Source organism: Chlorocebus sabaeus, chromosome 14, assembly GCF_047675955.1.
Source record: "Chlorocebus sabaeus isolate Y175 chromosome 14, mChlSab1.0.hap1, whole genome shotgun sequence".
In the NCBI taxonomy this organism is placed as follows: Eukaryota; Metazoa; Chordata; class Mammalia; order Primates; family Cercopithecidae; genus Chlorocebus; species Chlorocebus sabaeus.
In genome coordinates this window covers 73,621,736-73,630,898 of record NC_132917.1, presented here as the reverse complement: position 1 = coordinate 73,630,898, position 9,163 = coordinate 73,621,736, and the positions used below count along the sequence as shown (strand labels likewise).

General features: G+C 44.1%; 1 protein-coding gene across 16 annotated transcripts in view; it reads left to right on the top strand.

Moving 5' to 3' along the window:
• The first annotated feature begins 1,828 nt into the window (after nt 1-1,828).
• The window catches only part of LOC119623024 (uncharacterized), a 30,721-nt gene continuing 23,386 nt past the window's right edge, over nt 1,829-9,163 (top strand). For 12 of the 16 annotated variants that reach the window (XR_012095370.1, XR_012095379.1, XR_012095378.1 and 9 more), the window contains exons 1-3: nt 4,463-5,739; nt 6,382-6,487; nt 6,736-8,885. The gene's annotated coding sequence lies outside the window, so the exon portion shown is untranslated. The other 4 variants (XR_012095372.1, XR_012095371.1, XR_012095374.1 and 1 more) reach the window with 4 other exon arrangements.

The window sequence follows — 9,163 nt, the reverse complement described above, 5'->3', positions numbered from 1 at the left end:
AGACATGGGGGTCTTGCCATGTTGCCCAGACTGGTTGTGAACCCCCAGGCCCAAGCGATCCACCCACCTCAGCCTCCCAAAGCATTGAGATTGCAGGCATGAACTACCACGCCCAACTGAATATTAAAAGCATCACTACACATCAGTAAACATCACTAAATTTAAAAGAGTAAAGTTGAAATATTAGTGAGGGAGATGGCCTCCCAACGTGCTGAGATAACTGGTGTGAGCCACCGTGCCTGGCTGAATATTATTTAAAACACAACTAAACATCACTAAATTTAAAATAGAAAAGTTGAAATATTAGTGGAGGGAGACTATTACAAATGAAACATCTCAGAACATATTGCTACTTTTCTATGCCACTTCGGGTTTTTCTCTGTTTCTGTTGAAATGAACACTCTCAGAAAGTCTCTGATTTCATTTTGTATATGTATACTCTTTAAGACTCAGTATTAGAAAAGAAAAGGACCAGAAGGAATAATCAATTTATTATCCTAATGTAACAGATGAGGAAACAGATTCCATGAGAATAAGTTATCTAAAGTCACACAGCTAGTAAATATCAAAGGCAAAACTGAAATGAAGTCTCTAGATTTCTACTTCAAGAGTTTCCCTGTTATTCCAAGCTGTTTGGGACTGTAGGGGTAAAGGAATCTAAATTTAGGGGGAAAGAAATCTCAGGAAAACCTTTTAAAAAAGTTTCTTTCTTTACCTGACATGGTCAGAGAAGAAGAAACAACAACTGCAGATACAAAGGATGAAGAGACGATACTAGCGGATGTCTGGGTGGCTCAAGCCAACGAGTGCATGTGTCCAGTATGAAGGCCACTGGTCACCGGTCACTGGTCACTGGCCACTTGCGATGATACAAATGTACAGGCCACTCCCAGCAAACCCCAAGATTCTACCAGGTGGTGATAGGTTTGGTGGGAGAATGATGTCACAAAGCAGGCAGTTTAAAGGTCTGCCATAGCCAATAGGGAGGTCAGATTCCCAACAAGACAGGATTGGCTGGCAGAGGTGGTAGGAAAGCTGTAACAGCACTAAGTGGCTGGGCTCTGGGGAGGTGAAATCTGCAAGACAGATGTGATAGTCCCACTTTCCCCCAGGCTCTCATGTTAGGGAGATCATCTGAATGTTTCTCATAAATGTTCACTCATATAATTAACTAAGATTTATATTTTATACGTTATATTTCATATTATTTAATACTATGCATTTATAATTATATAGTACATACACAATATCCTTGGGGAGAAAGGACAGGGACGTCTAAGTTGAGCAATTACAGTTGTTCTAAAACCATTTCAGTGAGTCTGATTAATGGATTTACTGCCGCTTTTTGTTTGTTTGTTTGTTTTTTGAGAGGGAGTCTCGCTCTGTTGCCCAGGCTGGAGTGCAGTGGCATGATCTCAGTTCACTGCAAGCTCCACCTCCTGGGTTCACGCCATTCTCCTGCCTCAGCCTCCTGAGTAGCTGGGAGTACAGGCGCCCGCCATCATGCCTAGCTAATTTTTGTAGTTTGAGTAAGGACAGGGTTTCACCATGTTGGCCAGGCTGGTCTGAAACTCCTGACCTCAGGTGATCTTCCCTCCTCAGCCTTGCGAAGTGCTGGGATTACAGGCGTGAGCCACTGTGCCTTGCCTGTACATTGCTTTGAAATGCTCTGATTTTTCTACATATTTTAAAGAAATACAACATTGTAAGACATACTGCATGGTTTTCTCCTAGTGGTTGTTTATTTTGAAACATCATGCACTACGGTGACCTGATGGGTTTTGTGGAGGAAATTAAAGAGTGGGTTTGTGAAAAAGGCACTGTTGTGAGTTGTGCTGTGTGTCCAGTCATAAGGAACTGATGTCTGCAGTCAGCCCAAGTTGACCTGGATTGCATTGGTTTTTGTTTTCCTAGTTCGTGCTTTTCTCACTAACTTCTCTTGTAACTGTGATAAAATGAGTTAGGGCCGAGTTGCTAATCATTAAGTGTGGACTAAGTTGGTTTGAGGAGGAAATATATGGATATAATCATTTTCCTTGGTAGTAAGCTTTTAGAGATACCAGAATTGATCGTTTGTTTGTTTGTTTGTTTGTTTTTAGATGGAGTCTCCCTCTGTCGCCTAGGCTGGAGGGCAGTGGCATGATCTCAGCTCACTGCATCTTCTGCCTCCATGGTTCAAGCCATTCTCATGCCTCAGCCTCCCACGTAGGTAGGATTACAGGTGCACACCACCACACCCAGCTGATTTTTATATTTTTAGTAGAGATAGGCTTTCACCATGTTGGCTAGGCTGGTCTCCATCTCCCGACCTCAGGCGATCTGCCTGCCTAGCCTCCCGAAGTGCTGCAGTTACAGGTGTAAGCCACCGCGCCCCGCCTGGAAGCATCATTTATAAAGCATATTTCTTTCATTCTTTTTTTTGAAACTGAGTTTCGCTCTTATTTCCCAGGCTGGAGTGCGATGGCGTGATCTTGGCTCACCGCAACCTTCACCTCTCAAGTTCCAACGATTCCCCTGCATCAGCCACTCAAGTAGCCGCGATTTCAGGCATGTGACACCACGCCCAGCTAATTTTGTGTTTTTAATAGAGATGGGATTTCTCCATGTTGGTCAGGCTTGTCTCACGTTCCTGACCTCAGGTGATCAGCCTACCTCGGCCTCCCAAAGTGCTGGGATTATAGGTGTAAGCCACCGTTCCCGGCCTCTAAAACATATTTCTAAAATGTTTGTATTAAAAACTGTCGGCCGGGCGCAGTGGCTGAAGCCTGTAATCCCAGCACTTTGGGAGGCCGAGACGGGCGGATCACGAGGTCAGGAGATGGAGACCATCCTAGCTAACACGGTGAAACCCCGTCTCTCCTAAAAAAATACAAAAAACTAGCCGGGCGAGGTGGCGGGCGCCTGTAGTCCCAGCTACTTGGGAGTCTGAGGCAGGAGAATGACGGGAACCCGGGAGGCGGAGCTTGCAGTGAGCTGAGATCCGGCCACTGCACTCCACCCTGGGTGACAGAGCGAGACTCCGTCTCAAAAAAAACAAAAAGCAAAAAAAAAAAAAACAAAAAAAAACTGTCAAGTGTCAACTATGCTCAAAAAGTCAACAGAAAAAAGTGAGTGAATATGACTTCTGATAAGCGGCCTTTCCTAGGGACACTGTATTCTAGCGCGTTTCCTTCCTACTCCATTGATCTAAGCATTTGCTCAATCCAACTTCATTTTGCCCTACTCTGAATAGATTTCACTGTTTTGTCCCTCTACATTTTTTCAAATTTAAAATATATGTTTTTCCTTTAAAATCATTTTGTCATTTTCCAGGGCATATCCCAAGGGGAAGGAGTAGGGGACCCCGACATTCTGCTTTTATTAAAATCCCAAATTCCTTACCCTAGAATTCCTGCCTCCGTATAACCCAGTACTCTCCATTTTGTCTTTCCACCTGGTTTAGATAGGAATCTTGAAAACGTGGATATTACTTTTGTTTGTTTGTTTGCTTGTGATAGGGTTTCCCTTTGTTCCTCAGGCTGAAGTCCAGTGGTGTGAACATGGCTCACTGCAGCCTCAACCTCCTGGGCTCCAGCAGTCCTCTGATCCTCCCACCTCAGCCTGGTGAGTAGCTGGCATGCCCACATCCCTGGCTGATTTTTGAAAAGTTTTTGTAGACATGGGGGTCTTGCCATGTTGCCCAGACTGGTTGTGAACTCCCAGGCCCAAGCGATCCATCCACCTCAGCCTCCCAAAGTATTGAGACTGCAGGCATGAACTACCACGCCCAACTGAATATTAAAAGCATCCCTACACATCAGTAAACATCACTAAATTTAAAAGAATAAAGTTGAAATATTAGTGGAGGGAGACTATTACAAATGAAACATCTCAGAACATATTGCTACTTTTCTATGCCACTTTGGGTTTTTCTCTGTTTCTGTTGAAATGAACACTCTCACAGTGTCTCTGATTTCATTTTGTATATGTATACCCTTTAAGACTCAGTATTAGAAAAGAAAAGGACCAGAAGGAATAACCAATTTATTATCCTAATGTAACAGATAAGGAAACAGACTCCATGAGAATAAGTTATCTAAGGTCACACAGCTAGTAAATATCAAAGGCAAAACTGAAATGAAGTCTCTAGATTTCTACTTCAAGAGTTTCCCTGTTATTCCAAGCTGTTTGGGACTAAAGGGGTAAAGGAATCTAAATTTAGGGGGAAAGAAATCTCAGGAAAACCTTTTTAAAAAGTTTCTTTCTTTACCTGACATGGTCAGAGAAGAAGAAACATCAACTGGAGATACAAAGGATGAAGTGACGACACTAGCGGATGTCTGGGTGGCTCGAGCCAACGAGTGCATGTGTCCAGTATGAAGGCCACTGGTCACCGGTCACTGGTCACTGGCCACTTGCGATGATACAAATGTACAGGCCACCCCCAGCAAACCCCAAGATTCTACCAGGCGGTGGTAGGTTTGGAGGGAGAATGATGTCACAAAGCAGGCAGTTTAAAGGTCTGCCATAGCCAATAGGGAGGTCAGATTCCCAACAAGACAGGATTGGCTGGCAGAGGTGGTAGGAAAGCTGCAAGAGCACTAAGTGGCTGAGCTCTGGGGAGGTGAAATCTGCAAGACAGACGTGATAGTCCCACTTTCCCCCAGGCTCTCATGTTAGGGAGATCGTCTGAATGTTTCTCTTAAATGTTCACTCATGTAATTAACTCACATTTATATTTTATATGTTATATTTCATATTACATAATGCTATGCATTTATAATTCTATAGTACATACACAATATCCTTGGGGAGAAAGGAAAGGGACGTCTAAATTGAGCAATTACAGTTATTCTAAAACCATTTCAGTGAATCTGATTAATGAACTTACTGCTGCTTTTTTGTTTGTTTGTTTGTTTTTTGAGAGGGAGTCTCGCTCTGTTGCCCAGGCTGGAGTGCAGTGGCATGATCTCAGTTCACTGCAAGCTCCACCTCCTGGCTTCACGCCATTCTTCTGCCTCAGCCTCCTGAGTAGCTGGGAGTACAGGCGCCCGCCATCATGCCTGGCTACTTTTTGTAGTTTGAGTAAGGACAGGGTTTCACCATGTTGGCCAGGCTGGTCTGAAACTCCTGACCTCAGGTGATCTTCCCACCTCAGCCTTGCAAAGTGTTGGGATTACAGGCGTGAGCCACTGTGCCCGGCCTGTACGTTCTTTGAAATGCTCTGGTTTTTCTACATATTTTTAGGGAATACAACATTGTAAGACATACTGCATGGTTTTCTCATGATGGTTGTTTAGTTTGAAACATCACGCACCATGGTGACCTGATGAGTTTTGTGGTGGAAATTAAAGATTGGGTCTGTGAAAAAGGCACTGTTGTGAGTTGTGCTGTGTGTCCAGGCATAAGGAACTGATGTCTGCAGTCAGCCCAAGTTGACCTGGATTGCCTTGGGTTTTGTTTTCCTAGTTCGTGCTTTTCTCACTAACTTCTCTTGTAACTGTGATAAAATGAGTTAGGGCCGAGTTGCTAATGATTTACGTGTGGACTAAGCTGGTTTGGAGAGGAAATCTATGGATGTAATCATTTTCCTTGGTGGTAAGCTTTTAGAGATACCTGAATTGATCGTTTGTTTGTTTGTTTGTTTGTTTTTAGATGGAGTCTCCCTCTGTCGCCTAGGCTGGAGGGCAGTGGCACGATCTCAGCTCATGCATCTTCTGCCTCCATGGTTCAAGCCATTCTCATGCCTCAGCCTCCCAGGTAGGTAGCATTACAGGTGAACACCCACCACACCCAGCTGATTTTTATATTTTTAGTAGAGATAGGCTTTCAGCATGTTGGCCAGGCTGGTCTCAAACTCCTGACCTCAAGTGATCTTCCCTCCTCAGCCTCTGAAAGTGCTGGGTTTACAGGTGTGAGCCACTGTGCCCGGTCTGTAGATTACTTTTAAAGGCATTGGTTTTTCTACATGTATTTTTCTTGTCATATTTTTAAGGAATACAACATAGTAAGACATACTGCATGGTTTTCTCCTAGTGGTTATTTATTTTGAAACATCATGCGCTATGGTGACCTGATGGGTTTTGTGGAGGAAATTAAAGAGGGGATCTGTGAAAAAGGCACTGTTGTGAGTTGTGCTGTGTGTCCAGGCATAAGGAACGGATGTCTGCAGTCACCCCAAGTTAACCTGGATTGCCTTAGTTTTTGTTTTCCTAGTTCGTGCTTTTCTCACTAACTTCTCTTGTAACTGTGAAAAAATGAGTTAGGTCCGAGTTGCTAATGATTTACCAGTGGACTAAGCTGGTTTGGGGAGGAAATCTATGGATATAATCATTTTCCTTGGTGGTAAGCTTTTAGAGATACTTGAATTGATCCTTAGTTTGTTTATTTGTTTGTTTTTAGATGGAGTCTCCCTCTGTCGCCTAGGCTGGAGGGCAGTGGCACGATCTCAGCTCAGTGCATCTTCTGCCTCCATGGTTCAAGCTATTCTCATGCCTCAGCCTCCCAGGTAGGTAGGATTACAGGTGCACACCACCACACCCAGCTGATTTGTATATTTTTAGCAGAGATAGGCTTTCACCATGTTGTCTAGGCTGGTCTCCAACTCCCGACCTCAGGCGATCCGCCTGCCTAGCCTCCCAAAGTGCTGCAATTACAGGTGTAAGCCACCGCGCCCCGCCTGGAAGCATCATTTCTAAAGCATATTTCTTTCATTCTTTTTTTTTTTTGAAACTGAGTTTCGCTCTTATTTCCCAGGCTGGAGTGCGATGGCGTGATCTTGGCTCACCGCAACCTTCACCTCTCAGGTTCAAGCGATTCTCCTGCCTCAGCCCCTCAAGTAGCTGGGATTTCAGGCATGTGACACCACGTCCAGCTAATTTTGTGTTTTTAGTAGAGATGGGATTTCTCCATGTTGGTCAGGCTTGTCTCATGCTCCTGACCTCAGGTGATCAGCCTACCTCGGCCTCCCAAAGTGCTGGGATTATAGATGTAAGCCACCGTTCCCGGCCTCTAAAACATATTTCTAAAATGTTTATATTAAAAACTGTTGGTTGGGTGCGGTGGCTGAAGCCTGTATTCCCAGCACTTTGGGAGGCCGAGACGGGCGGATCACGAGGTCAGGAGATGGAGACCATCCTAGCTAACACGGTGAAACCCCGTCTCTCCTAAAAAAATACAAAAAACTAGCCGGGCGAGGTGGCGGGCGCCTGTAGTCCCAGCTACTTGGAAGGCTGAGGCAGGAGAATGGCGTGAACCCGGGAGGTGGAGCTTGCAGTGAGGTGATATCCGGCCACTGCACTCCACCCTGGGTGACAGAGCGCGACTCCGTCTCAAAAAAAAAAAAAACAAAAAAAAAACAAAAAACAGAAACAAAAACAAACAAACAAAAAAACTGTCAAGTGTCAACTGTGCTCAAAAAGTCAAAAGTCAACAGAAAAAAGTGACTGAATATGACTTCTGATAGGCGGCCTTTCCTAGGGACACCGTATTCTAGCGCGTTCCTTCCTACTCCATTGATCTAAGCATTTGCTCAATCCAACTTCATTTTGCCCTACCCTGAATAGATTTCACTCTTTTGTCCCTCTACATTTTTTCAAATTTAAAACATTTTTTTTTCTTTAAAATCATTTTGTCATTTTCCAGGGCATATCCCAAGGGGAAGGAGTAGGGGACCCCGACATTCTGCTTTAATTAAAATCCCAAATTCCTTACCCTAGAATACCTGCCTCTTCGTAACCCAGTACTCTCCATTTTGTATTTCCACCTAGTTTAGATAGGAATCTCAAAAACGTGGATATTACTTTTGTTTGTTTGTTTGCTTGTGATGGGGTTTCACTTTGTCACCCAGACTGAAGTCCAGTGGTGTGAACATGGCTCACTGCAGCCTCAACCTCCTGGGCTCCAGCAGTCCTCTGATCCTCCCACCTCAGCCTCGTGAGTAGCTGGCATGCCCCCAACCCTGGCTGATTTTTGAAAAGTTTTTGTAGACATGGGGGTCTTGCCATGTTGCCTAGACTGGTTGTGAACTCCCAGGCCCAAGCGATCCACCCACCTCAGCCTCCCAAAGCATTGAGATTGCAGGCGTGAGCTACCACGCCCAACTGAAAATTAAAAGCATCACTACACATCAGTAAACATCACTAAATTTAAAAGAGTAAAGTTGAAATATTAGTGAGGGAGATGGCCTCCCAAAGTGCTGGGATTACAGGTGTGAGCCACCGTGCCTGGCTGAATATTATTTAAAACATCACTAAACGTCATTAAATTTAAAATTGGAAAGTTGAAATATTAGTGGAGTGAGACTATTACAAATGAAACATCTCAGAACATATTGCTCCTTTTCTATGCCACTTTGGGTTTTTCTCTGTTTCTGTGGAAACGAACACTCTCAGAAAGTCTCTGATTTCATTTTGTATATGTATACCCTTTAAGACTCAGTATTAGAAAAGAAAAGGACCAGAAGGAATAACCAATTTATTATCCTAATGTAACAGATGAGGAAACAGACTCCATGAGAATAAGTTATCTAAGGTCACACAGCTAGTAAATATCAAAGGCAAAACTGAAATGAAGTCTCTAGATTTCTACTTCAAGAGTTTCCCTGTTATTCCAAGCTGTTTGGGACTAAAGGGGTAAAGGAATCTAAATTTAGGGGGAAAGAAATCTCAGGAAAACCTTTTTAAAAAGTTTCTTTCTTTACCTGACATGGTCAGAGAAGAAGAAACATCAACTGGAGATACAAAGGATGAAGTGACGACACTAGCGGATGTCTGGGTGGCTCGAGCCAACGAGTGCATGTGTCCAGTATGAAGGCCACTGGTCACCGGTCACTGGTCACTGGCCACTTGCGATGATACAAATGTACAGGCCACCCCCAGCAAACCCCAAGATTCTACCAGGCGGTGGTAGGTTTGGAGGGAGAATGATGTCACAAAGCAGGCAGTTTAAAGGTCTGCCATAGCCAATAGGGAGGTCAGATTCCCAACAAGACAGGATTGGCTGGCAGAGGTGGTAGGAAAGCTGCAAGAGCACTAAGTGGCTGAGCTCTGGGGAGGTGAAATCTGCAAGACAGACGTGATAGTCCCACTTTCCCCCAGGCTCTCATGTTAGGGAGATCGTCTGAATGTTTCTCTTAAATGTTCACTCATGTAATTAACTCACATTTATATTTTATATGTTATAT